Here is a 23021-nt window from a genome sequence, read left to right as displayed (position 1 = left end):
AATATGGTTGGGCAGAGAGGTTCAGCATAAACTCAGCAAAGACCCTACGTTTTAGGGGGACCCCATTTCCTTAATTAGATCTCCATGACCTCTGATGTCCTGGATGATGGCCGGATTGGGCATCTTTATGAATATATTGCTTTTATTTTGAAAGATGGTATTTCCAAAGGAACTTTTCCCAGGACTGAAATGATGGATCTAAAGTGAATTAAGACTCTTGTGATGGGTGACATGTGCGTGGTTTTCCCAGGGGGTGGCTCCAGCCTCCGGGACACCAGCAGCGAACAGGTGCACACATTTTAACTCTTCAACTCCAAACACTCCCCAGTTTAGTGGGGAAAAATCACCCCCTGTTCTTGTTTTGCCTGATGAACCAGTGATAGACCCCAGGATGCCCTTTATCCCTAAAGTGGGCAGACTCTTCTCTAAGGAAGTACCCTCTCATTCAAAGTCCCAGGAGAGGAAGTAGCTGAATCAAGGTGACAGGTCTGGATTTTAGACTCCTGGCCTTTTGTGGGTTCTCTCAGCTCTGCTTCTCAGATGCAATTGAACCCAGAATGTCTGGAGAGAAATGACTGGAAAGAGGGAAATAGTTTGGAGGAGACTGCATTTCAACAGGTGAAATAAAAAGGCACAAAAATTCCAAGTGCGTCAGGGTTGGTGAGGCTCCTAAAAATGGCTCTCACAGTAGGGAATGATGTCATTTTTTAGGCAAAAGAACATAAGTATTTCCACATCCTTAAACTTAATATTATAAACTAGAAAAGGGAAAAATGTCAAAGATGTCTCTGCATTTGACTTCATACTGTAGCTTTGCCTAATCAGATTTTGAGAAAGCAACTTGAACTTCATTATCTATCATAGTTTGTTCTTTGCAGAAATTCCTTTTAGAAGGAAACAAATGCTGAAAGAAGACCTGTACTATTGATAGAGCAGTGCCTGGCACAGAGGAAGTGCTCGAGAAATAATGAGTGAAGGAGTAAATGAATAGACGTCAAAAGTAACCAAAAATCAACATGCAATGCGTTTCTCCAGTCAAGGAGGAACTCTCATGAAATGGGTTTGCTTATGATGTCTTTGGTTCTTAACGGAGGTTTCTGAGTGTCTGTATAATCTCTTTTCCTCGGAACAATGGGTTCTTTCTGCAGCCGGTTTGATGGTCTTGATTTAATGCCAACAACAAGCATTTTTGAGGCTCTTCATCAACAACACGAATGCTTATATGTATGCAAGGAAATCTCTTTATTAATAAAGCTTATGTATAAATGCCACCCAAACACATCCAGTTTATTCTGTACCTGGCAGCAGAGTCCATGTTATGACACTGCCTTAGAGTTGTGTGCTCTGGCTGCGTGGACCCCTTTAGCACAATTCCCATGTGTTATGGATATATTATAATTTCTATGCACAGATTAATGTCAATATATTTGCACAGATGTCTTCAAGTGTCCCACTAAATCATCTCCTCCTCTTCCAGGCATACCTTTCTCATCTGGATTTGATGTAGATTTGCTCTCATATAAGCATCTGTGGAACGAGTCCGGACATTGCTAAATAAGCTGCTGGCAGGGGAGGAGAGGAAGAATAAGGGCTGGTCATTAAGCTGCGGTGTGGGTGTTTGGTTGGGAAAACCCAGCTGGCGGAGCAACGGGACTACCTCCGATTCACAGACATGGGCGGTGACCCCGCCGACCGGCCAAGAAGGAGTCACATGCCTTTGATGACTTCTTGTTTACGCTCAGAGTTTAACTAGGAGTTGAATTGGGAGTCTTTGCCAACATCTCAATTTAATTAAACATGTCCAATTCTAATTTTAGAATGGAGCTTGGGCCTTTTGTTTCTAGTCACTGCTCCAAAGTGGAGCTCAAGGGAAAAGAAAGAGGGCTCTTCAAGATCCTCTCTCTTAGAAAAGTCAAGGTCATCCAGGCAGGGAGGGCACTGGAGCCCCTGCATGAGCTCAGCGTTGGAAAGTCCTCTGAATTAGGCAATAGGGCTCCTGCCACAAAGTGAGGTCATGCCTGGGCAAAAGATAAAAGAAGGCAAAACATCAAAAAATCTCCAATACTGGCAATCAGATTTTCATTGAAGGAATCATTATCTAGTAGGAAAATCTGATCCTGGAAAGCCCGTCTTTGCTTCACATTGATTTTAATGTATTTGGACTCTAATAATATGATCTACATCATTGAGCCCACAGGATTTCACATGGCGACAAGGTATAGTGGAATTAAAGGACACTTGAGCCATTTGTTTCATCTATTCAGTTTGTTGAGTTGGAAATGGCACTCCTTTTTTCTCTCTTTTTTTTTGTTTTGTTTTGTTTTGTTTTATGGCTACACCTGCAGCATATGGGAGTTCCCATGCCAGGGATGGAATTGGAGCTACAGCTGTGACCTAAACCACAGCTTGCAGCAATGCTGGATCCTGACGCCACTGACTGAGTCCAGGGATTGAAGCCTCATCCTCATAGAGACAACTTTGGGTCCCTGACCTGCTGAGGAACTCCAGCACACGCTTAAAAAAACAAAAACAAAAACAGAACACAATGGTTAATACATGAGTGTCCTGGAAAACTGATTTAATTCCTGATTAACCTCCTAGGTGTCAGGTCCTGGGCTGGGCTGTGGCTACAAGATGAATAAGAAACAAGTCCTTCCCATGATGGCCACTCTGGTGAGAGAGCCAGACACCCAGGGAGAGTGTTTGACCCCAGGCCAGGGTGGGACAGCTGCACCCCTAGATCTCCACAGACACACAGGAGAGGTGCCAGCTTGAGCCAAGGGACACTTTCAGGCTAAGAGCCTCCTGTGCTGAGTCTTGAAGCATAAAGAGCAGTTAACCAGGGAAAAGCGGGGACTAAGGAAAGGGTCCAGGCTGAGTGACCAGCACAAAGCAGTGCCTCAAGCAGGAAAATCACAGAGGGCTTGTAGGAAATGTGTCTCAGTCAACTCATGCTGCTGTAACAGAAGATGCACCCCGGGCAGGTGCTTGTGCTTATTTCTCGAAGTTCTGGTGGCTGGAAGTCCAGGATCGAGGTGCTGGCTGATTTAGTTTCTGGTGAAAGCTGCCTTCTCCATGTGTGCTCATAATACCTTTTCTCCACAAGAGAGTGGAGAGTGAGGGAGGGAAGGGAGGGGGAGAGAGAGAGAGAGAGAGAGAGAGAGAGAGAGAGAAAGCCAGCTCTGTCTTCCTTTTCTTCTAAGGGCACCAATCCCATCACAGGGGCCCCACCCTCATGACCTCATCTAAACACAATCACCTCCCAAAGGCCCTTTTCAAATACCAGCTGCTTGGCTTCACTATATGGACTTTGGTGGGGACACATGCCCATAACAGAACTTCAAGTTTTGCATTTCTAGAGTGGAAGGCCATTTATCCCCATTTGCTTTGGACTTTCCTGGTGTCAGCACTGAAGGTCTCACACCTTGGGACCCCCCCCCCTTAGTCCTCCAAAAACTTGGACAGAGTGTCACACGAGGCATGGTTGAAAGGAGAGCCAGTGGGTACATTATGGAGGTTCTGAAAGTCAAGAGATGGTAGTTTCGAATTTATCCTGTTGGTGACATGGATCTACCAAGGGGCAGGTAGGGACCTAAGAGACAAGATGCCCCAGAGGTGACCACAGGTCTGAGAAGCATGGAGGGGGCCAGACAAGAGGACTGGGGTATGGTGGCATCAGAGGGACCTGCCATCAGATGTGAGATGACTGCCTTGGGAAGCAATTTGGGTGGGATGAACAGGTGTGCAAAGGGCTGATTATGCCATAATAGTTTGATTTTGGATCTGTCATGCTTAAGATGTCTATTGGACCCTGACCTACTTAAGGGCTCAGCAGACAACCTCCGCTTCCTGGGAGTGCCTGTTTCTACTGCTCTTTTAGATTTGCCAGAAGTTGGTAAGATGGGGAGTTGCAGGTTGGTGACATTTAAAAAAATATTTATGGCCCCACCCATGGCATATGGAAGTTCCCAGGCCAGGGACTGAATCTGAGCCACAGCTTGGACCTACCCTGCAGCTACGGCAATGCTGGATCCTTTAACCCACTGCGCCAGGCTGGGGATGGAACCCACACCTCCACAGTGACCCAAGCTGCTGCAGTCAGATTCTTAACCCACTGCACCATGGCAGGAACTCTTGATGACATTTCTTAAGATCCCACTGGAGCCCAGGTATTATGTTTGATACAAAGATGAAAAGACATGGTGTTAAACAGGGGAGAAAATTTCTCAGGTCAGAAAAAAGTTAATCACTAACGTACACTAAAATCTAATTCTTCAAGGTAAAATTTTTCTAAGAGACTTTCTTCAACTCACAGCAACTTGAATCTACTTCCTTTGGTGACACTCCGCTGTGTCGTGTGTGGGAATTCCACCACTGGGCAAAGAATTGGTTTCTGGAAGGCTCAGGAGGACAGGCTGGGCCTTGGCATGGCTGGAGAAAGCTCCTAGAGTCGTGGCTTCTGCACCTGGGGAGTGGAGGGGGGTCTCAGGACCACTCACACAGTCTGGTATAAGCCTCTGCCCATCCTTGTCCTTTTGCCCTCCATCCCGAGCCATGAGGGTGGCACCCAAGCATGGATCACTGCTCATCCATGAGGCAGAGGTCCCAGAAGCCTTATACAAGGGGCTCACATGCATGTCACATACCAGGATGTGAAGCTGGTGGATGTGGAACTCAAAACTGAAGGGGAAAAGCAGGTGGGTTGTATAAGGTGCTTGTATATCCTAGAGATTAAGCCCTTGTCCATTGCATTGTTTGAAACTATTTTCTCCCATTCTGTAAGTTGTCTTTTTTTTTTTTCTTTTTAGTTTCCTTTGCTGTGCTAAAGCTTGTTAGTTTGATTAGGTCCCATTGGTTTATTTTTGCTCTTATTTCTGTTGCCTTGGGAGAATGACCTGAGAAAACATTCGTAGATTGATGTCAGAGAAGGTTTTGCTTGTGCTCTCTTCCAGGAGTTTGATGGTGTCTTGTCTTATATTTAAGTCTTTCAGCCATTTTGAGTTTATTTTCATGCATGGTGTGAGGGTGTGTTCTAGTTTCATTGCTTTGCATGCAGCTGTCCAGGTTTCCCAGAATGCTTGCTGAATAGTCTTTCTTTTTCCCATTTTATGCTCTTGCCTCCTCTGTCAAAGATTAATTGACCATAAGCGTCAGGGTTTATTTCCGGGTTCTCTATTCTGTTCCATTGGCCTGTCTGTTTCAATACCAGTACCATACTGTTTTGATGACTGTGGCTTTGTAATATGCTTGAAGTCTGGGAAGTTATGCCTCCTGCTTGGTTTTTGTTTCTCAGGATTGCTTTGGCAATTCTGGGTCTTTTGTGGTTCCATATAAATTTTTGGATTGTTTGTTATAGTTCTGTGAAAAATGTCATGGGTAATTTGATAGGGATATACAAGCAACTTATACAACTCAACAGCAAAAAAACCAACAACCCAATGGAAAAATGGGCCAAAGACCTGAATAGACATTTCTCCAAGGAAGATGTACAGATGGCCAACAAGCACATGAAAAAATGCTCAGCATCACTGATTATTAGAGAAATGCAAATCAAAATTACCATGAGATACCACCTCACACCAGTCAGAAGGCCATCATTAATAAGTCCACAAATAACAAATGCTGGAGGGGCTGTGGAGAAAAGGGAACCCTCCTGCACTCTTGGTGGGAATGTAAACTGTACAGCCACTATGGAGAACAGTTTGGAGATACCTTAGAAAACTATACATACAACTACCATATGACCCCGCAACCCACTCTTAGGCATCTATCCAGACAAAACTTTTCCTTAAAAAAGACACATGCACCCGCATGTTCATTGCCACACTATTCACAATAGCTGAGACTTGGAAACAACCCAAATGTTCATTGACAGATGATTGGATTAGGAAGATGTGTGTGTGTGTGTGTGTGTACATAATAGAATACTACTCAGCCATAAAAAAATGACATAATGCCATTTGCAGCAACATGGATGGAATTAGAGACTCTCATACTGAGTGAAATAAGTCAGAAAGAGAAAGATAAATACCATATGATATCACTTACAACTGGAATCTAATATACAGCAGAAATGAACCTTTCCACAGAAAAAAATCATGGACTTGGAAAATAGACTTGTGGCTGTCCAGGGGGAGAGGTAGGGAGTGGGATGGATTGGGTGCTTGGGGTTAACAGATGCAAACTATTGCTTTTGGAATGGATTTACAATGAGATCCTACTGTGTAGCATTGAGAACTATGTCTAGATACTTAATCACAACACATCAATGGGAGGAAAAATATATATATACTGTACGTGTAACTTGGTCCCCATGCTATACGGTGGAAAAAAAAAAAAAAAAGCAGGTGGGCAGCTCCAGTGGCAAGGATGTCAGTACCTGGGAGGGTGAGGGTTTCAGGGACTAGCCTCAGTCATCCCACTTATCTGTCACTATCACCTTTTGGGAACACATTCACATTGGGTTGCCTGGGGTCTCAATGAGGGAGTCCTTGATTGCCAGGCAGCTGAGCAGCCCCAGCTTTGAGGGATAAAGGGCTCAGAAGTACCAGGGTCCCAGATATTGAGTGGCCACCCTAGGACCTCTCCTGGGCTCTATGACCGTCCTGCCTCATGTTCCATCCGCTGTAGGGGCTGTGTTCTCTCTCACCTGTCCCTAAGCTTCCTCCACTCTTTTCCTCCACTGATGCCACCTGAAACTGTGAGGGACAGTTGTCTCATTCAAACCACCTTAGGTCTTAATGGAGAATGCTGGAAGAATCACGTGGCCCCTTACACCTGGGCCAGGCCTCTGGTGAGTCTGCGAGGATGTCCTGCTGCTTCTCATCACCGCATCCACCTCAGTACTTCACCCGGACATGGGCTTTCTTCACCTGCTGGGGAACGAGGCTGCTGGCAGCTCCCCATCATCATATCCTATTCATCTTAGCACCAGAAAGGCACTGACCACTCTCCCTCCCATCCCAAGGGCCAAAGCCCTAGGGAAGTGCTGTAATGGCTCAGGTTGGCCATGGGTCCATCCTGTGGTGAGGCCAGATCTGTGAGAGGATGAAAGCTCCCACCTGTGTCACCTGCTGGAGACTGTGAAAGAACCCTCCCCCTGCAGGAGAAGACAGGTGCTTGGGTGACGAATTCCAGGTGTGCTGGGCGGGGGGGTCTTTACAGTTTGCTAAGCTTCATATGCCGAGATGCTGCTGTGCCGGGAGACTGGGGAGGGTGGCCAGTGATGACAAGTAACTCAGTGAGGTTGGGAGCAGGGCACCCTGGGGCCTGGAATAGTGCAGACAGGCTGGACCAGCAAGCAGAGGCCAGATAACAAAGGCCTTTGGCAGTCATGCCAAGGGTGTCCTATGTGGTTCTCTAAGTGACTCTGAATTATGGGAAAGTTGTGAGCATAGGAGGGTTATGATCAGATCAGCTTGCTCTGGATTGTGAAGGATGGATGGGAAAGGAGAGAAACTGAGTCAGGAGTTTGACTGACAGCAGGACACACATGCTGATGATGACCGAGAGGAGAAGGTGGACCTGGGAGGCAGAGGGGATCAAAAAACTGGATTGATTGGTCTGGGGGAGACAGGAAGGGAAAAGGGGGTGATATTTTATGTGAGCTCTTGTCGCCCATGGCAGAATCTTCTAGATGGCAGAGACTGCTAGATTTGGGTCTGCAGCCCTGCCGCAGAGAAGCACGCTTAGCTGCTTATCGCCACCATTTGGCTAACTCACACACATCGCAAACCCACCATATCCAGCACAGCTAGCTCGATCTGCCTCCGCCCTCCCACACGGCAAACCTGTTCCTGTTCTGTTTTATCTCCCTTCTGAGTAAAGTCACTTCCATTCCTTTGCTAACTGCCTTTCAGCCACACCGGCTTTCTTTTGGTTACTCAAACCGTCCCTCTGCCCCAGGGCCTTTGCATGTGCTATTCTCTCTACTTGGGAAGCTCTGACTCCCATACTCCACTTGTTATCTCCAGCTCATGCTCAGAGTCCATCCCGGATCCCACTTCAGTCTGTCATAGAGCACTGCATTCTGTTCCGTCACAGTACCCATCATAGCTTAGAACTGTGTATTTATTTGTGTATTTAAATGATTCATGGTATCTGGCTCCCCTACCAGATATTCTGAATCACCATTGTAGTTGGCACTCAGTAGGCACTTTTGGAGACAGTAGATCTGAGGCTTGGTTGAATGCTGAAATCAGCTGGAAAAATTTTAAAATTCTGATGCCTGTGTGCTTCCCTAGAGTGTTTTTGAGTTTTTGTTTTTGTTTAATAGCTCTCTAGATTTCAGTGTTCGACAAAGTTCAAGATTGTTAAAAACTCATCTTCTTGGACGCACACCAGATTTATAGAGTTGACTTAGTGGGTAGAGGCCTGGGAATTTGCACGTTGACAGATGACCCAGGAAATTCTTTTGCAACCTGAATTTGAGGCCCATGGATTCAGGGAGCCACACCAGCGTGGCTGTGGAAGAGACCTCAGTGGGCAGTGTAGGGAGGGAGAGGGTGGATGCCAGCTGGAGGCCCGAGGGCTGGCTGCATTTAACCATCATGGGAGGCTGTTAAAAATTTCACTTGTTCATCCCAATAGGCAGATATATACTAAAGACTGAAGACCACTTTAGCTAACCAGTACATAGATTTAAAAAAAAATTTGTAAGGGGGAGAGGAAGGGAGTGGGATGGATGGGGAGCTTGGGGTGAACTGATGCAGACTATTGCCTTTGGAATGGATTAGCAATGAGATCCTGCTGTGTAGCACTGGGAACTATGTCTGGTCACTTATGATGGAGCATGATCATATGAGAAAAAAGAATGTATACATGTATGTGTAACTGGGTCACCATGCTGTACAGTGGAAAATTGACAGAACACTGTAAACCGACTATACTGGAAAAAAATAAAAATCATTATATATATATAAATTTCACATGTTCAGGCTTCCCCTCGACCCCCCACCCCAATACAGTCTTATTTAATTAATCATTGATCTTTGGAGGGGTCTCTCTCTCTTATTTTATTTTTATTTTTTGGCCATATCCACAGCAAGTGGAAGTTCCTGAGCCAGGGATGGAACCCGTGCCACATCAGTGACCCAAGCCACTGCAGTAACAATGCTGGATCCTTAACCCACTGCACCACAAGAGAACTCCTTCACATTAAAAAAATCTCCATGTAATTCCAATTCAGTCAAGGCTTGATACTAGCAGGAAGGAGAAGCCCAGCAGAAGAGGTCTGAGCAGGTGAGATGGAAGGAGGGCGCTGAGCTCTGGGGGGAGTTGGCAGCTAAAAGGATGCAGAATAATCCAGGATTTGGAGCTTTGCCTGAACGACCAGGTTCTAGGTCAGGAGAGTGTATTCACTTTTCAGAGCTGCGTAACAACTCACAAACTGTGGCTTCAAACCACAGAGATATATTCGTTCACAGTTCTGGTGGCCAGAAACCCCAAAGCAAGGTACTGGCAGGCTTGGTTCCTTCTGGAGGCTCTGGGGAAGAATCCCTTTTACACTCTTCTCCCCACCTCTGGTGGCAGCCGCCGGTCTCTGGCTTGCAGACATGTGGCTTGGCTCTCCGCCTCCATCTTCACGTTCCCTCTCCCCTAAATCTCCCCTCTGTCTCTACGTCTTCAATCTCTGCTCCTTTCTCTTAGAAGGACAGTAGTGAGAGGATTTAGGGCCTGCCTCAAGTCCAGTTTGGGCTCATCACGAGGTCCTTACATCACAAAGACACTGTGTTCAAAAGAGGTCACATTCACAGGTCCTGGGAGTCAGGACTGGGTCGCTTTTTAAGGGACACAATTCAATCCACTTGAGAGGGTAACGGACTTGACCGTTCCCTCTATACTGAGGGTTGAGGGAGCCCCTGGCAAGAACAGCTCCCTCAGAGATGCTTGGGGTGGGGCCATGGACCCCCCCCTTCCTGCTTCAGAAACTGAATCCATGAAGACACAGCACGTGGTAAGAATCAGCAAGATTCTCAGATTTGACATCAACAGCTTTGACACTGCGCGTGCGCAAACACACACACACACACACACACACACACACACACACACACGGAGTTAATTAAGGATCCAGTTGGGCGACTAGGTGGGTGACTGCATTATGCCAGTCACCCCCACGACGTCATCCTGGGGGAGGTGCCCAAGAGGGAATGTTATATTTAGGCTTTATTACTATTCTTCTTCTGTTACTAACTCCTTTTTTCCTTTAAGTTTTTTTTTTTAATATGAAAAGTGTTTTATTCATAGAGATGGCATTGGACATCTATGAAAATCTGTGCATGTCCAAGTGTTAAAGGAAACTTAAAATACTTGGCAGAAGGAAAGGGATATTATCTTTCCTATGCAAAGCAGAGGCAAAGCTTGAGGGATTTTCACAGCAGGGTGTGGCTGGCATTTTCGTTTACAGTAAACTTTAGAAAGGCATTCTCTGGCAAAGCAAAGCACTCAGTGTGTAGGGCTTCATAGCCTTGTCCTCCTCTGCTGCTTTGGGATTAGCCAAGAGGGCTCCTAATGTCTGTAGAAGAGTCTCCCACCCAGAACAGCTGTGAATTTCTTATCACAGGAAACACCTCCAATTTCAGGTACTTTGAGCGCAAAAGAAAGGGCAACGTCCTCCTTCTGTCCCCAGTAGCTTTATGGTTTTACTTAAACATCAAACTCTGAAATGTGTTTCCCTGATTTTGTTCAATGGGCTGAAAACTGTCAGTTCAGATAAAGTAAATGTTTTACGGCCACTTCAACAGAGCAGAGCCGCCTGGGGGACTGAATCCCTGTCCTGAGAAGTCCTACATCCCAGAAAAACACCCACAGCGAGAAGGTCTTCAGTGCTGAAAAAAAGGTTAAAAATGCAAAAAGGTATGAAAGAACTTGCGCTTCTTAGTCAAACGCCCTTTAAAGCTTATTTTCGCATTGCCTCGTAGACAGTGTGAAGTTCAACCATGTTAAAAACTAAGCTGTTTTTTTTTTTAATTTGGAAAAATAATACTTGTTCATTGTGCAGAACATCAGATCAGTCAGAAAAACATGAAAGGAAGAAAATAAAATCATGAGAAATCTCGACTCGTAAGCCCCGCCCCCCAGTGGCTGATTTCTAGGTCCTTCTGGGCGGAGCGATCTGCTCTGAGGCCCTGGTGGAGCCTTATCCGCTCCAGCCAGGCTCTGCCGGCCTCTTATCATCTCCTCTCAGACCAGGCTCCCTTTCCTTTCCTGCTCACAGTGGGTCTTCTGGACCCTCCTACTCCTGGAATCATTTCCTGTGCCTTCCCCAGGGACCAGATCTTTTCTCTTTCCCTTGCTGAGGATTCTCACCCCAAGTGGCAAACTTCATGTCTCTTTCTACATGTAAATGCCATAAAACTAATTTCCTTTGGGGGCGCTGAATAAAAGGATGGCGGGAGCGATGCTGCGGAGATGCAGGCAGAGCAGCATTCGTTCTTGGCGGCGGTCTCCTGGCTTTGGGAGTGGTGTCTCCTGGGTTCGTGCCTCATCCGGGCAGCGAACCAGCCACATGGAGCCCCTGAGGGCGGTGAGGGGACCGTGATTTCTGCAGGATGTATTCATACCCTCGAAGGGCCTCGGAAAAGTCCTGAGGCTGCAGGAGACAGGCAAGGAATTAAACCTTGCCAGCCGCGCAGCGTTCGGCTCCTGTGTTTCTGACCAGCCCCTGCCCCGTCTCTCCATAACAAAATTAGTTTAATCATATCTGGAATGGAGGAGAAATCAAATGTGCTCTTTAGTCCTGCTCTTCCGGTAGAGACTTTCTCAAGGGGGTGGGAGAGAAGTATCTTGTCCTCCGGTTATTCAAGGGAAGCTTTCTTGGCAAACTGGGTTTTCGAAGATGGGCAGTGAATTGAGAAGGCAATTGTGTAGGGTCTGGAAGGAGAGAATAATTATTCCAAGTAGCGATGTTTTTACATGGCACATTAAAAAAAAAAAAAAAGTCTAGAAATAAGAAACCCAGAGGTTGGGATGCCCCAGAACTGGGCGTGATGGGCTTGGCATAAATGCCAAGGTCCTTGTCTCTCTGAGCCTCTGTGCTCAGCCATCCTCTGTCACGGGGCTGGAGCCCAGCCTGTGACCAGGGTCACGGGAGTCACCCCGGCATGGCCCGTCCTGCACAATCCCAGGGACAGCAGAAAAACACTTGCTGCTTCTTAATTCCCTTCCTGCTCCAAGTTGCAATAAGACGCACATAACACAAAAGACACCATTTTAACCCTTCACAGTCTGTGCAACCGTCACCTCTTATCTAATTCCAGAATGTTTTCGTCACCTCAAATGACAGCTCAGCACCTTTCACAGTCATTCCACCTCCTCCCTTCTCCCCAGGACGCGCTGACCACTAATGGTCTCTGTAGGTCTGCTTCTCCTGTATCTTTTCTATAAATGGAATCCTAAAATGGGCAGCCCTCCTGTCTGGCTTATTTTGCTACCGTAATGTTTCCAGGCTCATCCCCGTTGCAGCAGGGGTCATTCCTTCTGACGGCCAAAGTCGCACATTTTGATTATCCTGGTTGTCTCTTGTGAGGAGCCTGGAAGATTTTCCCCAGAGCTCCTGGGAGATTCCTCCTGCAGCTCAGGGACCTGACCCACATGCCACACTAGTTTCCATTGCGAAGCCAGGCAGGGGAATGGGGTTTTTATACCTTGCTTGAAACATTTCAAAGGTTTAGATGTCAATGAAGGCTAATTCATTGCCTGTAATTTAATGGTGCAAGGTTACAAGAAGGAGGGTCAGCCAGTGAGCTTGTGTTCGATCATGACGGTTACCCACCTTGTCTTGGAGTTTAGGCCTGAAGTGTGTGTGTGTGTGGGTGTGGGTGTGGGTGTGGGTGTGTAACTATCTCCTGGGTGTGGTGTACCTTTGTGGTGAATTTGGTTAATGCAGTAGGCAGATGGATGAGTCCCAAAGATGTCCAAATCCTAAGCCCTGACCTGTGGCCATGAACATTACATGGCAAAGGGGAATTAAGGTTGCAGATGGAACTAAGGTTGCTAATCAGCTAGCCTTGAAATAGGGAGATTTTCCTGAATTATCCTGATGGGCTCCAGTGTAATCACAAGGACCTTTACAGGTGGGAGAGAGAGACAGAAAAGGCATCAGAGTCAGAAGCTGTGACCGCAGAAGCAGGTCAAGGAGATAAAGCTGCAAGGATGCAGCCCTCTGTTGGCTGCCTTTGAGAATGAAGAGACCGTGAGCCAAGGACACGGGTGGTCTCTAGAAGCTGAATAAGGCCAGGGAAACTTCCCCTGGAGCCTCCTCAGAGGAACACCGCCTTCAGGGCTCCTGTAGGGACCCCTGTAGGACGTCTCGCCTGCAGAACCAGGAAAAGATAAATACATTTGCGTGTCTGAAGCCATGGCATTGGTGGTGGTTTATTACAGCAGCCACAGAAAATGAACAAAGTCAATTTGGAACGAAACCGAAACATGCACCTCAAGTTCACAAACAATAACCCTTGACTTGCTGAAGCCAAAAAGTTTGCGTCTACTGTATTGACAATTGTGCATGTCCAGAGGCTGGACATCCCTGAAACAGAGGTCTGTGTTTCATGCTGAGTCATTACCTGCCATCCTTGCCTTGGTTCTAGAAGTGATGCACCAAACCAGAACCTTCTTGTTAGGTTGGTCAGACCTTTCCCGTGGAGAAAAGCTGGAAGTCTGAGACCCATATCTATTATGGTGTTTGTGTAAGTGGCATATTTTGCTGCCTTGATTTCTGAAAGATCAAACTGTAAGAGTGTAAGGTATGCTCTTCAGGCCTTAAGAAGAGCCTCGTGGTGAGTTCCTAACGGTGCAGAGGTGGTTTCCTCATTTTATTCCCGATTGGCCACCGTTACTGTGAATGGAGAAGAAAAAGTCAGCATGAGTTACGTGGAGTTTCCCCAAGTTGGGGTAATAAATCTTCAAGGAGAACAAAACTCTTGTTTCTTCCTAAGTCTGACAGCTCTTAGGAGGTTAAAGTTTGTATACTACGGATCACACACCAAAAGTGACCTATTATTCTATTAACCCTAAATTGGAGTTTGGGAGTAGCACGTACAAACTATTGTACACAAAAGAGTTAAGCAACAAGGTCCTACTGCATATCACAGGAGACTCTATTCACTGTAGTGGAAAAGAACACGAAAAAGAATGATGTGTAGTCACTTTGCTGTATACCTGCAACTGACACAACATTGCAAATCACCTGTGTCTCAATAAAAATGAAAAACAAACCAAAACCAGTTTAGAACGGGAATGGTCTAGTCTTTGAACATTTGAGAGAATGTGGCCCTTCAAAGGAGTTTTATATTTAAATATCCTCAGAGGAAGTAATTCTTTAATGTTTTTTAAAATGCCTTTCATGACAGTGATTTACATTTTCTTTCTTTTTGGGTAAATTGTGGTCCACTTGTGTTTTCCTAGAAAACTGTTTATATCAGGAAATTTTTACAAAGTTTAAAATTTTAACAGTATAAAGCTATGTATGTAACATTTTCTTGTAATAAAATAGTGATAATTTTTAAAAGATCTATTGTTAATTCACGTCTTAAAAACTCCAGTGTGTAGCCCTTTTAGCTAAAGGATTTTTCCAATAGCTAATGCACTTGATTTTCATTTTTAATTCCATAATGGGTTTTAAACAAGCTTAATTGACTTCTAAGCCTTGAGTGGAGCTTGTCTTGTGAATAGCTGGTCATTTTCTGACCCTGGGCTTTATTAATAAGGACAGTGAGATCCATTTCTGCTAAAAGTTTGGCCCCCAGCAGATGGGGGAATTTTTACCAGCCTTTTTTCTTTGTTGCCTAGGAATGGGCAGCATTTAGTCAAATAAACACCAGTTTCTCTCCTGACCTCCCATTCATCATTCCTGAGCCAGAACCGAGGTCGGGCGGGGAGCTTCGGGGCTGCCTCCAAGTCTCAAAACTGTCCAAAAGGGATTTCTCAGAAGTCATGAGAGCGGGAGAGAAATGTAAATAAATTGTGCAGGGAGATACATATTTCCCCTCCAACACAAAGCCTGGAGATGAATTCCGACTCTCCCTTGGTCTGTACCTAATTGATGAAGAGTCTTACTTGGGATGCTGGCAAGTGACATGCATTCCCTAGACACACACAACTTCTGACAGACCAGGAAGCTTTCCTGCCCTTGGGTTAGATGAACAGTCCCATTGTTGTCGTGGTCAACTCGGGGCTGGAATCCACAAGCCAGGTTCCACTCCAAATCCTTGGGGCCATGGTCAGTCTTTGGGGGCTGTATTTAGTGATGCTGGCTGATGGCTGACATCAATGCCAGGCACTGTCAATAGCCGAGGGTCAACCCTGAGCAGAGCGGGCCCATGGAGTTTCATGCAAGCCAGAAAACAGGCTGTAAGCAAGGAAACAAGGCAGTGATGGACACAGTGAAAGACAGGGCATCTGCAGGAGGAGAGAGAGTAAGGCCACGGTTTTAGATCAGGTGATCAGGGGAGGTTTTTGGGGAGGTGGGGAGACATCTGAAGAGATGTGACTGAAGAGAGTGTGTTAGCGATGCATCTACCTGCAGGAAAAGCTATCTCAGCTGAGGAAACAGCAAGTGCAAAGGCCCTGAGGTGCACACATGGAGCTCAAGGCATAGTGAGGGGTCAGCATGACTGGGATGCAACAGTGAGAAGAGGCTGTGAGAGTGGCTGGAGAGGTCTGCTGGCAGGGGCCAGGACATCTGGTCGCAAATCTGATGGGGAGCCACTGGGCTTGGTCCAATTCCCATTTGAAGGAATCATTCTGGCTGCCATATGGAGAGTTGATTAGAGAGGAAGAGAGTGGAAACAGAATATAGCAAGGGGGAAACTAGAGTTATTTGGGTACGAGATAATGGGTCCATGATGCCAGGTGAGAGCAGACGAGGGGGTCGGAAGTGGAGTCAGGTTACCTTGTAAATGTTGAACCAATAAGATTTGCTGAAGGATAGGATGGGAGGGGAGAGACAGAGAGAGACAGAGAGACAGGGGAATGGAGGAAGGAAGGGAAGGAAAGAGAGGAGGAGAGGGGGAAGGAGGGAGGGAAAGGAGAGAACTCTGAGGCTTTGGCCTGACCGCTCCTACAACCTTGCCGTCCATTTCTTGAGTCGGACAGACTTTGGCCACAGGGAGGTGGGCGTGTGAGGGGCTGGGGAGCAATGCGAGTCTCTGGACCATGTTAAGTGTGACACGCCCATCGAAGTCCACGTGCCTCTGCGTGAGGTCAGTGCAAACGCACATTGTGTAGCAGCGCTCTGTTTGTCCAAGGAAGGGCAGGTGTCCCTTTCCTGGGCCCACCGCGCATCCAGCTGTGCCCAGGAACCACCTTGCCAACAGCTCACCTTTCTCCGCCAACTCATCCTCTGCTCTGCTGCCCAAATGATCTTTCCGAAACATGAATCTAATTGTGTTACCCACCCCCCAACTTGATTTAAGCTCGGCCGAACTAGGGAATAAAATTCCAACTCGGACCTTCCCTCCCTGCATGTTCCATGTTCCTCCACGCTCTGGTTGTGCCCAGGCGTCGCCGTCATAACAGCTCACATAATACAGTGATGGGATGGTTCGCGTTTCCTGAATGTTCCTGGGTGCTGCGCTCTGTGCTAAGTGCTTTGAATGCATTAGCTCATTCCGGGCTCACGTCAGCTCTCTCTGGTGGTCAGTATTATGAAGCTCGATTTTTGGTGGAGGAAATGGTGGCAGAGAAATTGAGCCCCTTTCTCAGAGTCTCACGGTTGGCAAGACATGCAGAACTGGAGCTCAGATTCATTGGGTGAAGCCTGCGCCCTGTGCTCCTCACCGCTCCACCTGTGCCTCTCAGAGCAGCAGCACCAGTACCAGCAGGGTACTTGTTAGAAACACAAATTCTTGGGCCCCATCCCAACTTCCTGAGTCAGAAACTCCAGGGTGGAGCTCAGACGCTTGAGATTTTTCAGGGCGTCCAGGACACTGCTGAGTGAGAGTGCTTTTCTACGCCAGTTTTACTAAAATACTGTGCTATTTGTGCCTTTCAAGTCCTGGGGCTTTGCACCTGCAAAGTCAAACACCTTCAAGGCTCTCTGGCCCTGGGAAGTCTTCTCTGACCCTCTGGCCCCGAGGTCATCCCCTTTCTGTGCCACCAGAAGATGCTATCATGGCTGATAGCTGTCATGGTGTCACCAGGCCCAACACACTGTCCTGGGTGCTGCCTGCAGGTCTGTGTTTCCCACTAGCCTGAACCCTTCCTGGATGGCAGGGAGCGCTTGTGCTTTTCCTTCTTTTTTTTTTTTTTAATTTCCCCAATACATTATTATTATTTTTCTACTGTACAGCATGGCAACCCAGTTACACATACATGTATACATTCTTTTTCCTCACATTATCATGCTCCATCATAAGTGGCTAGACATAGTTCCCAGTGCTACACAGCAAGATCTCATTGCTAACCCATTCCAAAGACAATAGTCTGCATTTATTAACCCCAAGCTCCCAATCCATCCCACTCCCTCCTGCTCCCCCTTGGCAACCACAAATCTGTTCTCCAAGTCCATGATTTTCTTTTCTGTGGAAAAATTCATTTGTGTCATATATTAGATTCCAGATATAGGTGACATCATATGGTATTTGTCTTTCTCTTTCTGACTCACTTCATTCAGTATGAGAGTCTCTAGTTCCATCCATGTTGTTGCAAATGGCATTATGTCATTCTTTTTTATGGCTGAGTAGTATTCCATTGTGTATATATACCACCTCTTCTGAATCCAATCATCTGTCGATGGACATTTGGGTTGTTTCCATGTCCTGGCTATTGTGAATAGTGCTGCAATGAACATGCGGGTGCACGTGTCTCTTTTAAGTAGAGTTTTGTCCAGATAGATGCCCAAGAGTGGGATTGCGGGGTCATATGGAAGTTCTATGTATAGATTTCTAAGGTATCTCCAAACTGTTCTCCATAGTGGCTGTACCAGTTTACATTCCCACCACCAGTGCTGGAGGGTTCCCTTTTCTCCACACCCCCTCCAGCACTTGTTATTTGTGGACTTATTAATGATGGCCCTTCTGACTGGTGTGAGGTGGTATCTCATGGTGGTTTTGATTTGCATTTCTCTAATAATCAGGGATGTTGAGCATTTTTTTCATGTGCTTGTTGGCTATCTGTACATCTTCCTTGGAGAAATGTCTATTCAGGTCTTTGGCCCATTTTTCCATTGGGTTGTTGGTTTTTTTGCTGTTGAGTTGTATAAGTTGCTTGTATATTTTAGAGATTAAGCGCTTGAAGGCTGCATCATTTGAAACTATTTTCTCCCATTCTCTAAGTTGTCTTTTTGTTTTCTTTTTGGCTTCCTTTGCTGTGTAAGAGCTTGTCGGTTTGATTAGTTCCCATTGGTTTATTTTTGCTTTTATTTCTCTTGCTTTTGGAGACTGACCTGAGAAAACATTTATAAGGTTGATGTCAGAGAATGTTTTGCCTGTGTTCTCTTCCAGGAGTTTGATGGTGTCTTGTCTTGAGTAGACACCCTTGATGTACATTTCCAAACCATTGATATCAATATTAACATCTGTTGATACAAACATGTGCGGTAATAAACAACCAGAAATCTTCCTTGGCATGCAACAACACACCATTTTTTTCCAAGAGGCTACAGATTGACTGGGCCATTCTGTTGACCAGAGCCGGGCTTAGCTCAGGGGGTGTACTGAGCGCCAATGGACTCTCTGCACACCAGGGGCTGCAGCAGGGACCTTTAGGATGACTTGGCTTGGCTACGCAAGACCCTCACCCCAACCCAGCAGACTAGCCTGGGCTTGATAACATCTGGTGATGGCAGGGTTTCTAGGGAGAGGGGATATCCCACAGGCACCCATGAACTGCGTTACCTCAATGACACGCTCCACTGACCAAAGCCAGTCATAACGTCAGCCCAGATTTGAGGGCGGGGGATAGACACATTCTTGACAGGGGAGGCTGCTTATCCACGTGGCAGAGGACATGGCAATGGATACAGGGGCCATCTTTGTGATAAACAGACCACAGTTTGTGGTATAGGATAAGTGTTCAAAATGTATAGGTTTGATTTATTTTTGAAGGAATGAATGAATTTGTTTCAATGGCCAGAGGAGAACAGTATTAAATGTTTTGAGGAGCCTGTAAAAAAAAAGTCCATGATCTATCAGAATGCATTAAGCTGAAAATCTTTGCAAAGCGAAGTACTTGATAAACCTTATTCCATGTTCAGTAAGAGAGAATCTCAATAAATAAGAATGAAACGATTGGAAAGGTCATGCGAAGCTTTGCTGTCGTGGAACCTCTGCTGTTTACAAATGTCAACACAGTTTTGGAACTGGCTTGTTTTGTTGATGGAGCTTCGGGAATGGCATTTGGAGTATCTCAAAGAGGAGGAGAGTAGCTCCCTGCTGGGCCTGGGCAGGGAGGAAAGGGCTGGCATTGTCACTGTCACCTGGACTTTCCAGGGGGACGGTCTGATTAGACTCCGATGGCGTGCGATGGTTGTCTCTTCGCGCCACTGATCTGGCTGTGCTGGAGGCACAAACCCTGCTGCAGTGATTACAAGGAACAAAAGGTGAACCATCACTGCCAGGAGACGTGAACCCTTGCTAGCTCGGGGAGCAGAGGGGAGGGAACTTCATAAAAGCAAAGACTCTTAATGCCATTTGCAGCAACATGGGCAGACCTAGAGAGGACCACACTAAGTGAAGTAAGTCAGACCGAGAAGGACAGATATTACATATTGCTTCATCTGGAATCTAAAAAAAATGATACAAATGAACTTATTTATGAATCAGAAATAGACTCACAGACCCAGAAGACAAACTTATGGTTACGAAAAGAGACACGTGGCAGGGAGGGATAAACTAGAAGTTTGGGGGACTAACACATACACACGACTCTCTATAAAATAGATAACCAACCAAGGTCCTGCTGTATAGCATAGGGAAGCGTACTCAATATCTTTTATTTTTTGTCTTTTTAGGGCCGCACCAGCGGCACATGGAAGTTCCCAGGCTAGGGGTTGAATTGGGGCTGCAGCTGCTGGCCTATACCACAGCCACAGCAATGCAGGAGCTGAGCTGCATCTGTGACCTACACCACAGCTTACGGCCATGCCAGATCCTTAACCCACTGAGCGAGGCCAGGGATCGAAGCTGTGTCCTCATGGATGCTCATCAGATTTGTTTCTGCTGAGCCATGCTGGGAACTCCTCAATATCTTATAATAACCTATAAGGGAAAGGAATTTAAAAAAGAATATATATATAATACACACATATTATATATATATATAACTGAATCATGATGTACACTTGAATCTAACATAGCTTGGTAGATCAATAATATTTCAATAAAATTTAATTTAAAAAAAAAGAAAAGCAGAGGCTCAGAGTAATAGTCTAATAAGAACAAACCAGAGCGAGGAAGCAGTGGGCTGTGTCCTCAACTCCTCTCGCCATTTCTGGGCGCTGGACTTGCCTTGGGCTGTTAATCCCGCCACCTCCTCTGCTAAAGGGCCGTAACTGTCTTCGCTCTCAGGAAGGCTGAGCCACGCAGCTGTCTGGGTTTGTGTCTTGCTCTGAGAGCAATAACTCATGCTTTTGAATGAATGAGTAAATGAACAACAAACGGCCTCCTCGTCCCCAACAAAAACAAACAAACAAAACAACCTCTTACCCTGGAAGGAAACAAAACAAGCCTCTTTATACTTGTCTGGGTCGAGAAGAGCCATTCTTAGCACGATACCAAAGCCAAAATGATTTTTATTTTTACTTTTTAATTTTTAGGACCACACCTGTAGGATAGGAAAGTTCCCAGGCCAGGGGTGGAATCGGAGCTGCAGCGGAAGCCTATGCCACAGCCACAGTGATGCAGGATCTGAGCCACCTCTTCGACCTACTCTGCAGCCTGTGGCAAAGCCAGGTCCTTAACCCACTGAGCAAGACCAGGGATCGAACTCATGTCCTCACAGAGGCAACGTGGGGTCTTTAACCTGCTAAGCCAAACAAGAGCTCCCAAAGCTAAAATTATTAATATAGGACTGCATAAAACTTAAAAACCAAACTGAGCCAAAATAAAACAATAACATCCCCAAACTTCTGAATGGTAAGAGATGCTAAAAATTTATCAGACCCATAAAAACTGGAGAAAATATTTGAATTATTTCTGACAGACAAATCAATAAGGAAAGTAACAGAGAAAAATTGGTGAAGTCTGGAAGGAGGAAATTCCCAAAAGAAATCCATACAGGTAATCAACTTAGGAAAACTTGTCCAATGTTACTGACAAACAGAACACTTTTTAAAATGAGGCATTTTGGGAGTTCCCTGGTGGCCTAATGTTTAAGGAATCGGTGTTGTTGTGGCAGCACACTGCTGTGACTTGGGTTCAATCCTTGGCCCAGGAATTTCTGTATGCTGGGGCATAGACAGAAAGAAAAAAAAAAAAAGAGGCATTTTTTTACTAATATCAGAGAAAGAAATCAGAATTTCTCAGGATATTGGGATTCTGAGATGAAGACAGGAAAAGTATTAGGAAGATGATGACTTGCTAATGGATGAATTCTGCAATTTGCAAAAGGTTTGTTTCTAACAATTTTATCACGTTTTTATTTCTGGTCTGTTGGATGCTCTGGATCTGTTTCACTCCCCACGAAGGTGTCGGTTTATAATGAATGACATCCACCCACAGCAATGACTTACGAAGACAGGATTCTTAAAGGGAGTTTGCTTGATTCTGGGTATCAGGGTCTTAACAAGATCCTCCATGGCTTGCGGAGTGTGTATCACTCCTGGTGGGTGTCTGTAATTGATCCTACACAGAAAGACAAATGACAAAAGATTCTCTTATGAGACAGAGTGAAGAACCACACGCTGGCGATGGTGCCATAACTAGGTCCTGTCACGTGCAAGAACCAGGAAGACTATTCACTGTGCCTGTTTCCTCCTCGCTGAGCTGTGACAACCCTTGTCCCAGGTGGCAAAGGGATTATTCCAGCGCTGAACCATCACGTTTTCTCTTCTCCCGATTTCTGCTGATTTTCTTTCTGTTTCCCATTGTTCTTATTCTATAGAGATTGTGCTAAAAATATAGCCCTTTTTAAAAAAGCCTCCTCAAAGCTATTTGAGAATAATTCTTAGCCTTGGCTCTCATGCAGTATCTCCAAGTTCACTTGCAGCAGAAATCAATAGACCAGTCTGCCCTGCAGAAGTGCTGGCTGCCTGCTTGGCTTGATTTCAGCAAAGTGACTTCTCTTTTTCATTCGGGTAAAAAGCTTTGTTTGTGTGCCTGTGTTACCTGCCACTCTTGATGCATCTTCTGGGACTGTGCTGATGGAAGGCTTTGTTGATTCTGTTCATTCCCTTTGGGAAGACAAGTAGTTCCTTTCTTTTCTTTTTTCCCCTTTTTAGGGCTGCACCTACAGCATGTAGAAGTTCCCAGGCTAGGGGTCAAATCAGAGCTGTAGCTGCCAGCCTACACCACAGCCACGCAGCATAGGATCTGAGCTTCATCTGCGACCTACACCCCGGCTCATGGCAATGCCGGATCCTTTAACCCACTGAGCGAGGCCAGAGGTCGAACCTACATCCTCATGGGTACTAGTCAGGTTTGTAACCTGCTGAGCCACAACAGGAACTCCCCACATGTAGTTTCTTGGCTGAAGGTCCCAACTGAGAATGGACCCCTTATCCAGGTGAACCATGGCACATCCCCTGTAATACCAGCAAAGGCTGCCCAGGAGCTGTAGCTTGGGGCCCTTGCACCTAGCACGGTCCTAGTGTATTAAAAGGGCCCAATAAATATTTGTTGAACGAATAGTTGATGCCCAAGCATTTCAAGCACAGTATTGTTTAGGATGCTTGTTATCTTGTCTCAAATCCTGCCTTCAGTGCAGTGAAGTAAGGACATCTCCCAAACAGTATTTCAGTATTCAGTAAGCATTTAGGGAACCCCTAATGTGTTCCCGGCACTGTTCAGTGCAGAAGGTCCTTTGCTGTTCTCAGTCTTTCTATATATCAAATGGGGCAGAACCATGGTGGGCTCTCAGGG

Source organism: Sus scrofa, chromosome 15 (assembly GCF_000003025.6).
Source record: "Sus scrofa isolate TJ Tabasco breed Duroc chromosome 15, Sscrofa11.1, whole genome shotgun sequence".
NCBI lineage: Eukaryota > Metazoa > Chordata > Mammalia > Artiodactyla > Suidae > Sus > Sus scrofa.
The sequence above is the reverse complement of the archived record's forward strand: the minus strand, read 5'-3'. Positions refer to the sequence as shown.